Source organism: Macaca mulatta, chromosome X (genome assembly GCF_049350105.2).
Source record: "Macaca mulatta isolate MMU2019108-1 chromosome X, T2T-MMU8v2.0, whole genome shotgun sequence".
Lineage (NCBI taxonomy): Eukaryota > Metazoa > Chordata > Mammalia > Primates > Cercopithecidae > Macaca > Macaca mulatta.
In genome coordinates this window covers 78,502,209-78,521,205 of record NC_133426.1, presented here as the reverse complement: position 1 = coordinate 78,521,205, position 18,997 = coordinate 78,502,209, and the positions used below count along the sequence as shown (strand labels likewise).

The following is an 18,997-nucleotide window of genomic DNA, read 5'->3' as shown; positions in this document are numbered from 1 at the left end:
CAAGATTGTGCCACTGCACTCCAGCCTGAATGACAAAGTGAGGCGCTGTCAAAAAAAAAAAAAAAAAAAAAGGAAAGAGAGAGAGACTGCCACCAAGTTTGAGCCCATATATTCATGAAGGACAAATACTAGTTACTGTTTATAAAAGAACTTACTGTGTGTGAGGCAATGTTCTGAGCGCTTTCATGTACTATTTTATTTAATCATCATAACAACCCTGTGAGGTAGGTATTATTATTATCTGCCACTTTACAGATGAGAAAACGAGACATAATGTTTCCAAGGTTACACAGATTTAAGTGGCAAAATGGAGTGTGTTTCTCCATCTGGGGCACCTAACTGCTATGCTAACCTCATCTTGCCAAAGCCTTTAAGGGAGGGCTTAACCACACCTGTTACAAAAAGAGCCAAATCATAATATTACCCTGTTGGCCCCAAAGCAGCCGGCCAATCCTTTCTTGCTTTGCAACTTGTTCTAAATCTAGTTTTAAAAGTCCCTTGTGTTGACTTCAGCAGTTTTCACAAGCATCAGCATATCCTGGCCCCAACCCACCCCGTATCATTCTCACACGGTTACACCTCTTTCAGATTGGTTTCTCATGGAGAAAAAATAATGCTCTGTGGTTTTCCCTAGGGAGAAGTGAATCGCAAGTCTCTCTCATGTCTTCCTGTCCCTGTGTGTGTTTTCCCTCTCTACGGTCTAGTGGAAAGACAACAGGCTTTAGTCAGACAGATCTGGAGTCAAATCCTGTTTCCTCCACTTCCAGGTCGGGAGGCCTTGGGCAGGACACTTACCCTCAGTTTGCTCATCTGTGAAATGAGGATAATCATAGCAGCTGCCTCACAGGTTACTGCGGGGGATGAAAGTGTAGAGGTAGTGAGAACACATAGCACAGCAGGGGAGAAAAAAAATGAATAAGACAGGAGCCTAGTGTGGCTGAAGCCAGATCAAGAGGGTCTTGAATGTCTAGACAAAGGGGCTAAACTGTATTTAAGAGGCAATGGGGCCTCTGGAGGTCTTTGCAACAGGAGATGACACAATTGTGTTTAACATTTATTGTATTGAGTACTTATTCCAGCTTAGACATGATTCTTTACTAAGTCCTCACAACAGGCCTATGAGAAGGTATAGCTATTTTTCCTATTTTGCAGATAAGGAAACAGAGATTCAGAAAGGTGAACTAACTTGCCTAAGATTACCTAGCTTATAAATGGCAGCTGGGACTAAATCTACACAGCCAGATCCCAGAGTACAAGCCCTTCACCACAAGACTCTGTTATTTTGAAGAAATTATGTTGTACATAGTAGACTGGGTGGGGAGGGGCATGAAGCAGAGATACCAGTTAGGTGGCCATTATAGTCATCCAGGTGACAAGACTTAAAGGCAGGGACCACAGTGGGCCAGTGAAATGGGGGATATGTCCTTAGCAGGCAGCCTTCCAGAACTGGGCAACTGAGTTAATGTGGGAGATAGGGGAGTAAAATCTAGCCCAGAGATGTGGGGAGTTTGCTACTTTTCCCAGGTTCTTCGAGAAAAATAGAATAGTTTTCAACATTTAAAAGTGGGACAATTTACATTAAAATCTGGAGTTTCTGTCTTCTCTTGAAGACCTATAGGTTCTGGAATAACTGGGCTGTTATTCCCACAGGATACTAGTGGTAGGGCCAACAGCAGCTTTCCCCCTGAGACAGAGAGGGACATGCCCCAAGACCCTCTGGGACCTGCTTCTCTCTTTCACCTGACTGCTGCAAACCAGGATGTTGGGAGGAATGGTGATGGGGAAGGAGCTAGTTTGGGAGAGGAAAGAAGTACCATCAATATAAAAAAAAAAAAGCAAGCTCAGAGCCAAGAGGAAGAGGAGAGAAAACAGCCAGGGGAAGGGGCAGGGAATGGGCCTGGAGATAATAATTGGCATAATAAGAAGGGTCTAAGGTCAAGGAAAGGAGGCTATCTAGGGGTCTAGGCTTTTTAGAGAAGCAATTGAAAGCGTTTACTGATGGGGAGAGAGGGGAGAGGAAGAGAGAGACAGAGAGACAAGTGTGGGGTGTGGAGAAGCAGTGTCTAAAATCCAAATGTTCAGGCAAAAGCCAAGAGACTATACTGCAGTATGCTGGGAAGCTGTGGGAGGAGAGAGGTTGTGCTCCCAACAGAGAATTAAAGAGCGATATCTTGATAAAAATGGGTGTATGAATGATGGAGAGAGTAAATCAGAGGGATTCAGGGTAAGAAACTGAAAGGCCAGGTTACCACTGTGGTGGTCATGGTCTCCAGCAGCCACTCCTCAGTGTGAACTTCTCTTGTAAAGGCAAATAGGGGAGTGTCGCCAGGGCACAAATGGGTTGGTATCTGCCTCTCCAGCCCAGTAGTCCTGCAGCCAGCATATGAGGCTGCCAGCTTTGGGCACAAAGGAGCAGTGGATGTCCACAAACAAGACACACACAGGCTGAACAAGGGGGAAGAGAAGTGAGAGCTGCCATGGCTGACTCTTCTCTTTGGAGTCCCATACTTCTTTAAAATTGACTATTCCATTGATAAAAAGGTGAGGATGAGTGGGCTAAGAAGAGATACAATTGAGGAGAGGGTGTCAAATCCAAAGGAGGTGTCTTTCCCATGGCACAGCCCTATCATACTTTCCATTAAGGTAGGAGTTTCACAGCCTTGCTTGTGTTCAGGGAGGGAGAAAGCAAGGCAGAGAGAAGGAAAATGAGTTTTTGCCAACAGTCAGCATGGAAGGGATCACTAAAGCGGTTCAAAGTCACAGCAATGTCACAATCTGCATTTCTGCATTTGTGGACCCAGCCTGTATGTTTCTAGAGACCGGATGAGGGGCTATTTTGTATGCTCTTGCCAATATTTACAGACGATAGTTTTCCTCTATAAAAAATTAAAAAGAAATATCAAAACCATAGCTGGAGCAACAGCAGAGAAGGCCCTACTTAACCCAAAAGGGTTCCCAGGGATGAGATTATTTCTGCTGCTCCAGGGATCAGAATGTTTTACACATAATTACTACTGTTTACCCTTCTGATTAATGCCTTATTCTGGAGAACAGCTACTTTGCAAAACATCAACATTTATGTGATAAGTCTCAAACTCTTTATTTTTTTTTAAAGTAAGCCTCACATTGTAACACCATTTCACTGTTCTATATGCTTTCTTTCCTCCTGAATAAAATCTTGAGTTTGGGCTTAATTGAATTCTAGTAGAGATGATATGTAGAGAAGCCCACACCAAAAAAATTTTTTCCACTGTCACAATTTTCAGTAAGGGGATAGGACTTACAGAATGGCTGTGTTGGAAGTAGATGCTTTTCCTCAGTGAAACAACCATTTCGCTGGTGAAAGTTTTTAAAATAACCATTTAACGTCTCTGGAAATTGTCACTAGAGCACACAATAAGTGGAGAAACATTTATTCAAGACAATCTACTAAATATTGGTAAGAACAGATAGAGTCTGTAACATTTGAACCATGACCTGCTCCAGTTCTGCCCGTCACCAGCTCCATGTTACAGAAGCACTGTTCTGGATGGGTGTGGCCAAGAAAGCAAGGTTCTCTACTCCCCCAGCTTCAAGTCTGTGGGTTTCAGCTTCACTCCAGGAGCATGTCTCATCTTCCCCAGCTCAGTATTGCAGAAGTTCTATTCTGGGTAAAAGTGGCCAAGAGGACTGGGCTTCCTTCTCCCACCCAGTGCCAACTTGTAGGGCAGAATATTTACTCCAGGCACAATGGGCCAAGAATGCTAGGCCTCAATCATCCTACCGCAGCTGGCTAATAGGATGCAAGCTCCATACTGGGAGAGGCAAGCTGAGAAGACCAGGGACTCCTATCCCCTCCCCAGTGCCCACTCTTAGAGTAAGGGGTATTACTCCAGGAGAACCAGGAACTCTCCCCGCCCCAAGCTCCAGTGCAGTGGCTTAGAGGTTCTACCAGGGGCAGACCCTGAAGGCAAGCCATAAGGATGGAGAGCTCCACAGTTCTGTCCTAAGGGGACTGGTTATTTAGAACAGAGTGTGGAGAAGTTCATGCCTAAGGGCGCTGTCAAAACCAATGGAAATCTTCCCGGCAAGCAGTTAAGACAGGGCTAGTAGCTTCATGAAGCTAGTAACAACAAGAAAAGTGGCAGACCAGCCAGAAGGTTGCCAGAGAAAACCATGGAAAGAAACAGCTAAGAAGATACCTCATGGGATCACACTCATCCCTATGGACTTGGAAGGCTGTGCACATGCACTAGGCTGCACCTACTTCAGGAGCAATCAAGGCAGGACATGGGACAGACGGGAAAACATTCCCCAAGCCACACACAATTCAAGCAACAAAGGACACAAGCCTTACTGGCTCACAACCTGTGACAAATCACTGATTGAACAATAAGCTACTCTAAACCAGGGACCACTCCTAGGCAGCCAGGCTTAAAATTAAATCACACCCATCCTTGGAGGTCTGAAAGACTGTACATATGCCTAAGACTAGGCCCTCTCAGGAATGACTGGAGAGAAAACTAAACTACTAGTTCTTGTTGAACATGGAGCAAAATTGTAAACTCTTTGACCTGTGAAAGCAGTCTCCAAGCCACACATACACACACATCCAACAATAAAGATAGGCAATAGAGATTTTTCAGTCTGAAGAACAACAACAACAATAAAATGCACAGAGCCTCAGAGAAGTGTAGGACAGCATTAAGTGCACCAACATATACATACATAATGGTAGTACCAGAAGGAGAGATGACAGAGATAAGGACAGACAAAATATTTAAAGAAATACTGGCTTCAAACAACCCAAATTTGATTAAAAACATTAATATGCACATCTAATAAGCTCAGTGAACTTCTAGCAGGATAAAGACGAAGAGATCCACGCCCAGGTGCATCACAGTTGTTGAAATAATGAAGTATTGAAAGACAAAGAGAAAATTTTGAAAGCAGGAGGAAACACTTAACTCATCCATCATGTACAAGGAAACTTCAATAAGATTAACAGCTAATTTCTCAACAGAAACAGTGGAGAGCAGAAGGTATTCAGATGACATATTCAAAATGCAGAAAGTAAACAAACAAACAAACAAAAACTGTCAACCCTTAAGCCCAGCATAACTATCATTTAAAAATGAAAGCAAAATAGGCCAGGCACAGTGGCTCACGCCTTTAATCCCAGCACTTTGGGAGGCCCGGGAGGGCATATCACCTGAGGTCAGGAGTTCGAGACCAGCCAGGCCAACATGGCGAAACCCTGTCTCTACTAAAAATACAAAAATTAGCCTAGCATGGTGGCATGCACCTGTAATCCCAGCTACTCAGGAGGCTGAGGCAGGAAAATTGCTTGAACCTGGGAGGTGGAGGTTGGTTGCAGTAAACCAAGATCGCACCATTGCACTCCAGCCTGGAAACAAGAGTGAAACTCCGTCTCAGAAAAAATAAAAATAAAGGTAAAATAAAGACTTTCCCATAGAAACAGATACTAAGTGAATCCATTGTCGCTTACAGAAAATACTAAAGGAAGTTTTTCAGGCTAAAAGGGAGTGACATTAGACAGCAATGTTTTTAAGAGATGGGGGCTCACCCTGTTGCCCAGGATGGAATGCAGTGGGATAATCATAACTCAATGCAGCCTCAAACTCCTGGGCTCAAACCATCCTCCTGCCTCAGTATCCAAAGCAGCTGGGACTACAGGTGCATGCCACTACACCTGGCTGAGACAACAATTTAAATTCACACAAATAACCAAAGAACTCCAGTAAAGGTAGTTATGTAGGTAATGATAAAAGAATAATTACATATTTTTCCTATTTTCTTAAATAATTTAGAAAGTAACTTCATAAACAATATCTATAAAATTGCATTGTTTTCCATAAAATATATAAAAATATAATATATTTGACAACAATAGGGTAAACGAGGTCGTTGGGAACAGAGGTGCATTGGAATAAGGAAATGACACTAGATGGTAACTCAAATCCGCAGGAACAAATGAAGAGAACTACCAATGGTAATTAAGAAGGTTAGTGTTTTTTAAACTCTATAAATACATCCATGCTCTCTTTTCTTCTATTAGCTTCTTTAAAAGACATAAGATTACATAAAGTAATAATTGTAACTAAGTGTTGTTAGATTTGTAACACATGTGGACATAATATATATAATAATAATAGCACAAAAATGGGGAAGGGAGGTATATAAAAATAAAGTTTCTGTATCTCACTGGAATTAACTTACTGCAAATCTGAAGTAGATTCTGACAAGTTAAGATGCATATCATAAACCTTAGGACAACAATTAAGTAAAAAACCTTTTTAAAAAGTTAAAAATAATTAAATGAATTAAAATGCTATGCTAGAAAATACTTAATGCAAAACAAGGCAGTAAAAGAGGAACAGAGGTAAAAAAAAAAAAAAGATGTGAAACATATAGAAAACAAAAAGCAAAACTGAGGCTGAAGCAGGAAGATCACTTGAGGCCAGGAGTTTGAGACCAGGCTGGGCAATATAGCAAGACCATGTCTCTACAAAAAATTAAAAAGTTAACCCATTGTGGTGGTGCACACGTGTAGTCCTCACTACTTGGGAGGCTGAGGCAGGAGGATTGCTTGAGCCCAGAAGTTGGAGGCTGCAGTGAGCAATGACCACACCACTGCACTCCAGCCTGGGTGACAGAGTGAGACTCTTTACTAGAGAAAAGTCAAAAAGCAAAAATGGCTTAAGGAACCAGTGAAAGAAAAGCCAACTAAATTCAGAGCAAGAAGAAGGAAGGAAATAATCAAAGAGGAAATAAATGAAACAAATAATAGAAAAGTAGAGAAAATCAACAAAGCCAAAAGTCAGTTATTTGGGGAAAAAAAAAAAGAACAAAATTGACAAATCTTTAACTAGACTGACCAAAAGAAAACTAGAAAAGACTCATTACTACTGACCTTACAGAAATAAAAAGAGAAATAAGCAAATACTGTGAACAACTATATGGCAACAAATTTGGTAACTTAGATAAAATAGACAAATTCCTAGAAAGAACAACTTCTAGCAACTGATTCAAGAAGAAAGAGAAAATCTGAATAGACTTATAATAAACAAAGAGATTGAATTAATAATTTTAACACTTCCCACAAAAAAGTCCAGGCCCAGATGGCTTTACTGATGGATTCTACAAAACATTTAAAGAAAAATTCACAAACTCTTCCAAAAACAGAGAAGAAATAAACATTTCCAGACGCATTCTATGAGGCCAGCACTATTCTGACACCAAAGCCAGAAAAGGACATCACAAGAAAAGAAACCTACAGACCAATAGCCTTATAAATATAGATGCAAAGTCCTCAACAAAATACTAGCAGATCAAATATAGCAACATATAAAAAAGATTATACATGAACAAAACAGATTTATCCCAGGAATTTTAAGTTGGCCTAACATCTGAAAATGAATTAAAAATCATTAGAATAAAGGGCCAAAACCACATGCTGATTTCAACAGATGCAGAAAACTATCTGACAAAATCTAACACCTGTGTATTATAAAAACACTCAACATGTTAGAAATAGAAGGAAACATCCCAACCTGATAAATGCATCTACAAAAAACTCACAGCCAATACCATACTTAATGGTGAAAAACAAAAAGCCTTTCCCTAAGACAACGGTGTTTGTTCTCGCTACCTCTTTTCAACATTGTAAGGGAGGTTCTAGCTAAAGCAATTAGTTTAAAAAGAAAAAGAAACAAAAGACATACAGATTAAAAAGGAAGAAGTAAAACTATCTCTATTTGTAGATGATATGATCTTGTGTATAGAAAATCCTAAGGAAACCACTATTCAACAAATTTACTAAATGAAATTAAGAAAATCGTTCGGCCAGGCGCGATGGCTCATGCCTGTAATCCCAGCACTTCGAGAGGCTGAAGCGGGTGGATCACCTGAGGTCAGGAGTTCGAAACCAGCCTGGCCAATATGGGGAAACCCCCTCTCTACTAAAAATACAAAAATTAGCCAGGCACAGTGGTGAGGGTCTGTAATCCCAGCTACTGGGGAGGCTGAAGTAGGAGAATCACTTGAACCTGGGAGGTGGAGGTTGCAGTGAGCCAAGATTGCACCATTGCACTCCAGCCTGGGCGACGAAGCCAGACTCTGTCTAAAAAAAAAAAAAAAAAAAAAAAAGAAGAGAAGAAAAGAAAAGAAAAAGAAAACAAAACCGTTCAACTTACAAAAGCATAAAAAAGTAGCGACAGGCCGGGTGCGGTGGCTCAAGCCTGTAATCCCAGCACTTTGGGAGGCCGAGACAGGTGGATCACGAAGTCAGGAGATCGAGACCATCCTGGCTAACATGGTGAAACCCCATCTCTACTAAAAAATACAAAAAACTAGCCGGGCGTGGTGGCAGGCGCCTGTAGTCCCAGCTACTCAGGAGGCTGAGGCAGGAGAATGGCGTAAACCCGGGAGGCGGAGCTTGCAGTGGGCTGAGACCCGGCCACTGCAGTTCAGGCTGGGCGACAGAGCAAGACTCTGTCTCAAAAAAAAAAAAAAAAAAAAAAGTAGCGATAAATTTAACAAAAGAAGTAAAAATTTCTCACTTTGAAAACTAGAAAACATGGTTGAAAAAAAATCTTAAAAGATAAACAAATGGGAAGACATATGTTCATATATCAGAAAATTGAATATTGTTAAGATAGTTACATGGCCCAAATTTATCTACAGATTCAACACAATCCCTATGAAAATCCCAGCTATCTTTTTTGCAGAAGTTGACAAACTGATCCTACAATTTATATGGAAATGAAAGGGGCTCAGAATAGCCAAAATGTTCTTGAAAAAGAACACCAAACTTGGGGGATTTATACTTTCCAATATCAAAACTTACCACAAAGCTACAATAATCAAGACTGCATGGTACTAGCACAAGACTAGATATTTAGATCAACTGAATAAGAGAGAGATGATAAATAAACCCTAAATTTATGGTCAATTGATTTTTGACAAAGATATCATGATAATTAAATGGGGAAAGAAAAGTCTTTTTAACAAATAATGCTGAACAACTGGATAGCCATATGCAAAGGAATAAAGTAGGACCTCTATCTGAGATTATACACAAAAATTAAAGAAGATTACAGACTCAACGTAAAAGCTAAAACTATAAAACTCTTAGGATAAAACATGGAAGAAAATCTGCATGATATTGGGTTAGGCAATGATTTCCTACATATAACACCAAAAACACAAGCAAACAAAAGAAAATTGAGAAGCTGAACTTAAGGTAAAAAATTTTTGTGCATCGAAGGATGCCATACAACAAAGGGCAGAAAGAGCTCACATTATGTAAATATTTATTGCAGCATTATTCATAATATCAAAAAAGTAGAAATAGAACAAATGTGTATCAACTAGTAAATGGATAAATAAAATGTGGTATAGTTATAAGATGGAAAGGAATATTCAGCAGTATGAAATGAAGTGGCAGGTTCCACTTCAAGCATGACAGTGTGAAGAGCAGTGGCTCCTACCACCACTCTTTGTCATTCCAGCACTTTGGGAGGCCAAGGCAGGAGGACTGCTTGAGGCCAGGAGCTCGAGACCAGCCTGTGCAACATAGTAAGACCCCCCATCTCTACAAAAAATAAAAAAAAAAATTAGCCAGGCATGGTGGTATGTGCCTGTGGTCCCAGATACCAGGAAGGCTGAGGCAGGAGCATTGCTTGAGCCCAAGAATATGAGGTTACAATGAGCTATGATTGTACCACTGCACTCCAGCCTGGGCAATGGGGCAAAGACTCTGTCTCTTAAAAAAAAAAAAAAAAAAGATTGACTTCCAGTTAACATGCACACAGCTTAGAAGTCGCTATTCCATCCTAACAAGAAAAAAGCTGAACACACTGAAAAATCAATACTCTTCTTAGATTAATCAGAGAAATGAGGTCACAGGGCAAACCTCTGTCCTCAAAATTAGAGACAGACAGATGAATACAGAGAAACACAACTCATGGTAAGAGAAACTCACGGACAGAAATCAGTACTGGAGTAGAAAAACCTGAATTGTAATTGATGAATTGTTGGATGCTCAGTGAGGATAAATCTGACAACAGTTAATACTTTTTTTATGGGCCATAAAACACACTTTTACAAGTTTAAAGGAATAGCAATCATATAATGTCTGCTCTCAGACTACAATGGAATTAAACTAGAAATCTATAGCAGAAAGACATCTAGAAAATCCTGAAATGCTTGGAGATTAAACAATATATTTCTAAATAACACATGGATCAAAGAAAAAATCTCAAGAGAAATACAAAATATATTGAACTAAATGAAAATGAAAATATATCAAAATTTAAGGGATGCAGCAAAAGCAGTGCTTAGAAGGAAATTTATAGCATGTACATATTAGAAAAGAAGAATGTGTATTTTAGAAAAGAAGAAAAACCTAAGCTTCCCCCTTTGGAAAATAGAAGAAAAAGCAAACTAAACCCAAAGTAAAAAGAAGAAAAGAAATAAAAATTAGGGCAGAAATCAATGAAACTGAAAGCAGAAAATCATTGGAGAAAAAAATCAACAAAACCAAAAGCTGCTTCTGTTAAAAGATCAATAAAATCAATAAGCCTCTAGCGAGACTAAGAAAAAAAGAGAGAACACAAATGACTAATATTACAAATGAAAGAGGGGGGAACATCACTACAAATTCCAAGGACATCAAAAGAATAATAAAAGAATACAAAGAACAACTCTATGCCCACAAATTCAATAGACTAGATGAAATGAACCAATCCCTTGAATGACACAGTCTGCCAAAGCTTACACAAAAAGAAATTGATAATCTGAATAGGCATATATCTATTAAAGAAATTAAGTTAGTAATTAATAACCTTTCAAAACAGAAAGCACCAAGTTCAGATGGGTTCACTGGTGAAATCTGTCAAACATTTAAGGAAAATTTATACCAATTCTCTATGATCTTGTTTAGAAGACAGAAGGAGAAGGACCACTTCCTAACTTATTCTGTGAAGCCAGCATTACCCAAAGACCAAAATCAGATGAAGTCATAACAAAGAAAAGAAAACCACAGACCAATATTTCTCATAAATATAGAAGAAAAAATCCTCAACAAAATATTAGCAAATTGAATCCAGCAATGTATAAAAATAATTATATATCACAACCAAGAGGGATTTACCCCAGGTATGAAAGGCTGGTTCAAGATTCAAGAATCAAATAATGTAATCAATCACATCAACAGGCTAGTAAAGAAAAATAATGATTTTATCTATAGATGCAGAAAAAGCTTTTGACAAAAATGCCAGTACTCATTCGTGATAAAAACTCTTAGCAAACTAGAAATAGAAAGGATATCCTCAACTTTATAAAGAACATCTACACAAAACCTACAGCTAACATCATACTTAATGGTGAGAAACTTGAAAGTTTCCCAAAAAACAAGGCAAGGATGTCCCCTCTCACCACTTGCTTCTCAACATTTTACTGGAAGGCCTAGGTAATGCAATGAGAAATAAAAGGTAAACAGATTGGGAAGGAAGAAATAAAACTGTCTGTGTTCACAGATGACATGGTCATCTATGTAGAAAATCTGAAAGAATCAGTAAGTAAACTCCTAGAGCTAATAAGCAATTATACAAGGTTACAGGATACAAGGTTAATATACAAAGTCAATTGCCGTGCTATATACCAGCAATGAACAAGTGGAATTTGAAATTAAAAATTCATTAGTATTATGTGTGCTTCAGTAGCACATATACTAAACTTGAAACAATACAGAGAAGATTAGCATGGCCTCTGTGCAAGGATGACATGCAAATTTGTGAAGCATTCCATACGTTTGGTGTATATTTATCTCAAACTCATCAGGTTGTGTATATTAAATATGTACAGCTTTTTGTATGTCAATCATACATCAATAAAGTGTTCCTTTTAAAAAATTACTGTTTACATTAGCATTCACAAAAAATGAAATATTTTGGTATAAATCTAATATCATCTGTACAAGCTCTGGGTGAGGAAAACTACAAAACTATGATGAAGGAAATCAAATAACTAAATAAATGGGGAGATAGTCCACGTTCATGAATAGTAAGACTCAACATTGTCAAGATGTCAGTTCTTCCCAACTTGATCTATGGATTCAATACAATTCCAATCAAAATCCCAGCAAGTTATTCTGTGGATATCAACAAACTGATTCTAAAGTTTATATGGAGAGGCAAAAGACATGGAATAACCACCTCAATATTGAAGGAGAAGAAGAGTTGGAGGACTGACAGTGCCCAACCTTGAGACTTACTATAAAGCTGCAGGAATCAAAACAGTGTGTTGTTGGTAGAATGAACAGACAAGTAGATCAATGGAACAGAATAAAAAGCACAGAAATATACTCTCATATACTCAACTGATCTTTGACAAAATAGCAAAGGTAAAACAATAGAGCAAAAATAGTCTTTCAACAAACATTGGAAGAGCAAGTGGACATCCACAGGCAAAAGAAATAGATCTAGACATTGACTTTATACTCTTTACAAAAGTTAACTCAAAATGGATCACAGACCTAAATGTAAAATGCAAAACTATAAAACTCCCAGACAATAACACGAGCGAACATGTAAATGACCTCGTGTATGGTGATGGCTTTTTGAAAACTTCAATTATTAGTCTATTTGTAATTTTGACACCTTATCTTCATCTATGGATTTAAATTTTTCTTAAATTAATAAAATTTATTTTTAGAGCAGTTTTAGGTTCATAGAAAAATTGAGTAGAAAGTACAGAGTTTCCATATACATTCTATACTCCCTGTCTCCATATACATGCAACCAATCTCCTCCACCATCAACATCCTGCACCAGAGTGGTACATTTGTTAAAATTTATGAACTTACATTGCAATGACTTTTTAGATACAACACCAAAGGCACAGTCCATGAAAAAACAGTTAATCTAAAACTGGGCTCATTAAAATTAAAAATTCTGTTCTGCGAAAGACACCATCAAGAGAATGAAAGATGTAAGAGTTTGGAGATGTTCCAGCCTAAGTGCGTTCTCAAAAACAGTGGAGACTGTGGCAAAAGGCAATTGGTAGGAGAATAATAGATTCATTGGAGATACAGACTTAACTGTAAGCTGGCTAGTTTACTGGACAGAAACAGGGAAGAGACAGCTGAGAAGAGCCCTCCTGGTATCAGAACAAATCTCAAATACTGATCTAGGGAACTATGCTTCAAAGGTGCCACAATTTGATTGGGCCAGTTTCACCACCACCTCCCCACTCCAAGCAATTTATGCCCTTAAGGATTTTTGAAAACAATAGAACAATCAGCCAGCAATTAGTGGGGCTTAACAGCTGGGTGTGTTTAGTCAAAGAGAGCCCTGTCAAAACCCAGGATTTTGGGTCTTAAGAAAATGTGGCACATATACACCATGGAATACTATGCAGGCACAAAAAAGAATAAGTTCATGTCCTTTGCAGGGACATGGATGAAGCTGGAAACCATCATTCTCAGCAAGTTTTCAAAAGATCAGAAAACCAAACATCACATGTTCTCACTCATAAGTGGGAGTTGAACAATGAGAACACATGGACACAGGGAGGGGAACATCACACACCAGGGCCTGTCGCGGGTCGGGGGCTAGGGAAGGGATAACATTAGGAGAAATACCTAAAGTAGGTGACAGGTTGATGGGTGCAGCAAACCACCACGGCACGTGTATACCTATGTAACAAAACTGCACATTCTGCACATGTACCCCAGAACTTAAAGCATAATAATAATAATAATAAATATATATATAGCCACTCAACCTTTCTCTTTCTTTATAGAGACAAGGTCTCACTCTGTTGCCCAGGCTAGAGTGCAGTGGCACGATCATAGCTCACTGCAGCCTCAACCTTCTGGGCTTAAGTGATCCTCCTACTTCAGCCTCCCAAATAGCTTGGACTAGAGGAGTATGCAACCATGCCTGGCTAATTTTTTATTTTTTGTAGAGCTGGGGTCTCCCCATGTTGCCCAGGTTGGTCTCAAACTCCTGGTTTCAAGTGATCCTCCCACCTTGGCCTCCCAAAGTGCTGGAATTGCAAGTGTGAGCCACTGCACCTGGTCCATTCCACCTTTCTTGAGGTTGCTGTTTGCATGACATATTTTTTTCCATCCTTTTACTTTCAATCTATTTGTATCTTTGAATTTAAAGAGTGTCTCCTAGAGACAGCATGTAGTTATACTGTTACACTGTTTTTTGGATCCTGTGTGACAATCTCTGCTTCTTGATTGGATTGTTTAATTCATTTACATTTAATATTATTACTATTGATATAATTGAGTTTACATTTGCCATTTTATTTTTTGTTTTTATATGTCTCATATCTTTTTATTCTCTAATCCTCCTTTATGCTTTCTTTTGCATTAAGTGAATATTTTCCATTATTGCATTTTGATTTTTAAAATTATTTTGAATAATAAAAGTAAATATTTTACTATATTATTTATGTATTAACTGTTGCTCTAGGGCTTACCATAAACAGATTAATTTACCACTTTCAATAATGGACAGAACCAGGGAGAAGGTCAGCTTTACACCTCAAGATTCCAGAAAAATAAGAGGAAACTAAACCCAAAACTAGCAAAAGGAAGGAAGTAACAAAGAGTAGAGGTAAATGAAGTAGAGAATAGAAAAAAATGGAGGAAATCAATGACATGACAGTTGGTTATTTGACAAGATTAACAAAATTGACAAATCTCTAGCTAGACTGACCAAGAAAAAAAAAGAGAAGACACAAGTTACTAAAATCAGAAATGGAAGTAGAGGATGGGCATGGTGGCTCATGCCCGTAATCCCAATGCTTTGGGAGGCTGAGGCAGGAGGATCACTTGAGGCCAGGAGTTACAGACCAGCCTCAGCAACATAGCAAGACTTGGTCTCTACAAAAAAAGTAAATTAAAAAAAAAATTAGCCAGGCATAGTGGCACATGTCTGTAGTCCCAGCTACTCAGAAGACTGAGGCAAAAAGACTGTCTAAGCCCAAGAGTTCAAGTCTGCAGTGAGCTATCATGGTGTCACTGCACTCTAGCCTGGGTGACAGAGTGAGATCTGGTGTCAAAAAAAAAAAAAAAAAAAAAAAAAAAAAGGAAAGAGATGAAAGTGGGGGCACTGCTACCAACCTTACAGAAATTTTTAAAAAATTATAAGAGAATCAGGTTCCTAGAAATAAAAACACTATCAAAATGAACTCAAGAAACAGAAAATCTGAATAAACCTATAACAAATAAAGACATTGAATCAGTAATAAAAAAAAAATCTCCCAATTAAGAAAAGTCCAAGATCAGATGGTTACACTGGTGAATTCTGAAAAATATCTAAGGAAGAATTAATACCAATTCTTCTCAAACTGTTCAGAATATTGAAGAGGAGGGAACACTTCCAAACTTATTCCCTGAGGGCAGCATTGTCCTGATATCAAAGCCAAAGATATCACAAGAAACGAAACTACAGATCAATACCCCTTATATAAATGTAAAAATTCTCAAGAAAAAATTAGCAGGCTGAATACAATAGCAGCATATTAAAATAATATATGCCATGGCCAATTAGGATTTATCCCAGGAATGTAAGGGTGGTTTAACTATGAAAATCAATCACTGAAATACATCATATTAATAAAATAAAGAAAAAAGACCACATGATCATTTGAAAATGAAGCAAAACAAACAAATAAAAACCAAAATTCACACTTTTCATAATAAAACACTCAACAAATGAGGAAAAGAAGGGAATTTTCAAAACAGGATAAAAGGCCAGGCACGCTGGCTCATGCCTGTCATCCCAGCATTTTGGGAGGCTGAGGCAGGCAGATCACTTAAGGCCAGGAGTTCGAGGCCAGCCTGGCCAACATGGCAAAATCTTGTCTCTACTGCAAATACAAAAATTAGTTGGATGTGGTGGTGCATGCCTGTAATCTCAGCTACTTGGGAGGCTGAGGCACAAGAATCGCTTGAACTCAGGAGGCTGAGGTTGTAGTGAGCTGAGATCATCGTGGCACTGCACTCCAGCTTGGGCAAGAGAGTGAGCCTATGTCTCAAAAACAAAAATCAAACAAAAAACACGATAAGAGGCATATATTAAAAACCTACCCAAAGCTAACATCATACTCAATGGTAAAAGACTGAAAGCTTTACTTCTTAGATCAGGAACAAAACAAGGATGCCCTCTCTTGACACTTCTATTCAACACTGTATTGGAATGTCTAGACAGAGCGTTCAGGCAAAAATAAAATAAATGAAAAACAAGGAAGGAAGAAAGGAAGGGAGGGAGGGAGGAAGGAAAGGAGGAGGGGAGGGAGAGAGGGAGGGAGGGAAGGAGGAAGAAAGTACAGAAGAAAGGAAAGAACAGAAGGAAGGAAAAATTTATTCACATAGTTAACGAAGAAATAGTAAAACTATCTCTATTCACATATGACATGATCTTATATATACAAAATCCTAGAAAAACTATTGAGCTAATAAACGAATTCAGCTAAGTTGCAGGGTACAAGATCAATATGTTTAAATCAGTTGTACTTCTATACATTATCAATAAACAATCAAAAATGACATTAAGAAAACAATTCCACTTACAATAGCATCAAAAAGAATAAAATACTTATGAATAAGTTTAATCAAGGAGGTACGAGATTCATACATTGAAAATTACAAAACACTGCTGAAATAAACTAAAGAAGCCTAAATAAATAAATGGAAATACAGTCTAAGTTCATGGACTGGAAGACTTAGTATTGTTAAGATGTCAATACTACCAAAAACAATCTACAAATTTAATGCAATTCCCATTAAAATCCCAATATCCCTTTCTGCATAAATGGAAGAGCCAATTCTAAAATTCACATGGTCTTCCAACAGACCCCAGATAGACAAATTACTCTTAGAAAAGAAGAGCACAGTTGGAAGACACACACTTCCAGATTTCTGGTTATATTACAAAGCTACAGTAATCAAAACCATATGGTACTGTCATAAAGAAAGACATATAATGGAATAAATTGGACAGTCAAGAAATAAACCCATGCATCTACAGAAAATTGATTTTCTACAAGAGTGTCAACACCATTCAATGGGAAAAGAACAGTCTCTTCAACAAATGGTGCTGGGACAACTGGGTAGCCACTTGCAAAAGGATAAAGTTGGATTCCTACCCTAATAAAAGAGAAATGGATCAAAGACCAAAACATAAGAACTAAATCAATACATTTCTTAGAAGAAAATATAGGAGTCAATCATCATGATATTGGATTTGGCAATGCTTTCTTAGATGTAATACCAAAAGCATAAGCAACAAAAGAAGTAAAAAGCATAAGTGACAAAAGAAATACATAGTAGATATAAATTTGACCTCATAAAAATTAAAATTTTTGAGCATTAGTAGATAATATCAAGAGAGTGAAAAGACAGCTCAGAATGGGAGAAAATATTTGTACATCAGATACCTGATAAGGGTCTAGTATCCAGAATATATCAAGAACAATTATAACTCAACAATAAAAAGACAAATCACCCAATTACAAATGGGCGAAGGATTTGAACAGGTATTTCTCCAAAGAAAATATACAAAGTGCCAACTAACATATCAAAAGATGTTTAACATCATGAGTCATTAAGGAAATGCAAATTAAAAGTATAATGAGATACCACTTCACACCCACAGGGATGGTTATAAGCAAGACAACATTGCAGAACAAGTATTGATGAGGATATGGAGAGATGGTATAGCCATTCTGGAAAACAGTCTGGCAGTTCATCAAAAGGTTAAACATAGAGTTAGCATATGACCCAGAAATTCCACTCATAGGCTTCGCAAAAATACTTGTCAATGTAAAGGTCTATCAACTGATGAACGGGTAAACAATATGTGGCATATCCATATAATTGAATATCTTTCCACACACAAAAAAGAGAATGATATATTGATACATCTTACAACATGGATAAATCTCAAAACACCATATGTTAAGTAAAAGAAGCTATTTTAAAAAGAAGACATATAATATCATTTATATGAAATGTCCAGAATAGGTAAATCTCTAGAGACAAAAAGTAGATTAGACGTTGCCTAGTACTGGGGAGTGGAGGAGTAAGAGAGGCTGAGGGATTGGGGGGTCACAGGTTGAGGGTACAATGTTGATTTGGGGGTTTGAAGCTGAAAATCTTCTAAAATTGATTGTAGTGATGATTACACAATTCTTTAAATATAATAAAACCCATTAAATTGTACACTTTAAATAAGTGAGCTTTGTGGTATATAACAGCCTTCTTAAAAAGCTGTTAAAATATTTTAATTAAAACCAGACTACATTTTTGGTATAAATCTGTTTCAGAAATATGCTAGTAAGACTCTTACTCTTGTATACATTAACAAATATTCATATGTTAAATTTGTTCAGGGTAAGTGGTCCCTCTCTGGGGGCTGCCTTTTGCTGACATTAACCTTAAAGAGGTGAACAGAGCTGACAGGCTGTGGCTGCATCGCTGTAGCACCCTGGGCAGGCAAGAGCCAGATGAGTGGGGGCTCCATTTCCATCCTCTTTCCTGTCCTCTGGAGACTTCTAGACTCCTCCATACTGGAATCGAAGCCCTGAGTTTTCTTTTCCACCCTTGATCAACTTATTCTTCATGGTGGCACAAGGAGAATAGCTTGCCTAACTGGTAGCTGCCTAACTCTCGCATTTCCCCTTTTTTCTCCTTTGTTCAGTCCCTGGATTCATTTGTAACTAATTTGTAATTGCCAGCCTTCAGACTGTACAGCTGAGGTCACTTGCAGTTAGGAGTCCTGATCTCCAATTTCACCTTCCTATCTGCATCCTTGGCAGTCGCTTAACTTCTCTGGGCCTCAGTTTCCTCATCTGTAAAGTGAAAATAATAATTCCAACTTATAAAATTGTTTGGAAGATTCAATGAGATAATATATTTGAAAGTATCTGCTGAAATGAATCCAATATCTTGTCCCATGTCCAGTGAAACCATTCA

At 38.1% G+C, this 18,997-nt stretch overlaps 1 protein-coding gene and 1 non-coding gene across 5 annotated transcripts in view; one reads left to right on the top strand and one right to left on the bottom strand.

Moving 5' to 3' along the window:
• The window catches only part of NHSL2 (NHS like 2), a 231,984-nt gene that overhangs the window by 164,873 nt on the left and 48,114 nt on the right, over window positions 1-18,997 (bottom strand). The window lies entirely within an intron of this gene.
• On the top strand, window positions 11,715-11,817 carry LOC114675145 (U6 spliceosomal RNA). Its single transcript, XR_003726244.1, has one exon. It is a non-coding gene; the product is annotated as a U6 spliceosomal RNA (small nuclear RNA).